We start from the raw sequence: 1,869 nt of genomic DNA on the forward strand, positions 1-1,869 counted from the left end.
ATAGAAGCCTTTTTCCTTTGACTCTGTCAGAGCTTCAGCTCTCAGGTCATCACCTCCAAGCAGGAGCTGAGAGAGTTCCTGCCTATCCTAACTTAACAATCCTTCCTTTCTCAAAAGCCCCTCTGCCTCAGTAAGCCTTTGCCCTAAAGTTATCAGTTTCAATTCAGTCAGTTCACCTCCTGTACTCTTTTGGGAATCTTGTGTAGATAAGTGGCTAGGAATAAAAGCATGAACTACAGTAAGTACCCAGGAAGCAAGTTCTTTGTCTTCTTTTTATGCAACTGAGATGTTCAAATCCCAGACCCTTCCTAGGGTGTAAAATATATATTTTGTACCTGAAGGACTCCTGCTTCACACAGCAAAATCTCTGTCCTTCAAGGATTCCACAACTTCAGATTTTTGTCGAAGCTTTACTGGGGCACCCCTTCTTACATTTAATTTATGTATATGTTATACTTATTTATTTATTTTTCAAAAGGCAGAAATTAAGATCTTTATTTCAAAATCTGAGTTATGGTTGACCCCTTTACCGAATGCCAATGGTCACTTGCCACACTCGTACCAAGTTGTCTGTGTATCCAGCAAAGAGAGTCTGGCCATCAGCAGACCAGGCTAAGGAGGCGCACTGGGGAGGCTCGGCCTTGCTGCTGGGGCTGATCACTTCTTGCTTAAGCTCATCCACAATGATTTTGCCCTCTAGGTCCCAGATCTTGATGCTGGGCCCAGTGGCAGCACAGAGCCAGTAGTAATTGGGGCTGAAGCAGAGGGCATTGATTATGTCACCACCATCCAGAGTATAGAGGTGCTTAGCCTCATTGAGGTCCCACAGGATGGCCTGACCATCCTTGACTCCAGAGGCACAGAGAGAGCCATTAGGATAAACTGTAACTGTGTGGTTTGTCTTCAGTTTGCAGTTGGCCAAGTTCCAGACCTTAACCAGTTTGTCCCAGCCGCAGGAGACAATGATGGGGTTGCTGCTTTTGGGTGAAGAATGGACACAAGACACCCACTCTGAGTGGCTCTCATCCTGCACAGAGTTTTTACAGACACCCAGGGTGTTTCACAGCTTGATAGTCTTATCTGGGGAACCAGAGACAATCTGGCGGTTGTTGGAAGAGAAAGCTACACTCAGCACATCTTTGGTGTGACCAACAAAGTGCCTGGTGGTAGTGCCAGTTATGACATCCCACAGTCTTAGTGTGCCATCCCAGGAGCCTGAGAGTGCAAACTGGCCATCAGAGGAAATGAGCACATTACTAACAAAATGTGAGTGACCCCTGAGGGCATGCTGGGGGATCGCATAGTTTGTCTCATCTCTGGTAAGCTTCCACATGATAATGGTCTTATCTCGGGAGGCTGACAGGATCATGTCGGGGAACTGGGGAGTCACGGTGATGTGGGTCACCCAGCCATTGTGGCCTTTAAGGGTACCCCGAAGGATCATCTGTTCAGCCATGATGACGAGACCTTGGTGGATCACTCCAGGAGGGAGATTGCACAGAGAGAGACCAGCTGGCCCTCCCTCACGCGAGCAGCCCAGCAAGAAAAGCTTTTATACTTATTTATATGGGAACATGTTGTACCTACCCCTACCCCAGTCCCTCCCAGTAGAGCATAAGTTTCTTTGAAGGCAGAGACTATTTTGCCTCGTGCAGTGCCTGGTAGACCGCGGTAGGTTAATGAGTGTTTGTTTAATGAAATGATACAACAGAATAAGCTTCTAGAGGGAAAGTTTGATGACAAGTTTAATTTCCTATACATACAACTAAGGTCTGGCCAATGGGAGCCCATCCTCAGAGCATGTGCATTGTATTCTGCTTGATGTTAGCCTACTTGTAAGAGGCTATGGAGCCTAACAGAAGTACAAAC

The 1,869-nt window shown here is 46.8% G+C and overlaps 1 pseudogene; it reads right to left on the reverse strand.

Moving 5' to 3' along the window:
* Nucleotides 1–526: 526 nt before the first annotated feature.
* LOC118832902 lies at nucleotides 527–1,456 on the reverse strand (annotated as a pseudogene).
* Between the last annotated feature and the right edge of the window lie 413 nt (nucleotides 1,457–1,869).

This window comes from Trichosurus vulpecula, chromosome X (genome assembly GCF_011100635.1).
Source record: "Trichosurus vulpecula isolate mTriVul1 chromosome X, mTriVul1.pri, whole genome shotgun sequence".
NCBI lineage: Eukaryota > Metazoa > Chordata > Mammalia > Diprotodontia > Phalangeridae > Trichosurus > Trichosurus vulpecula.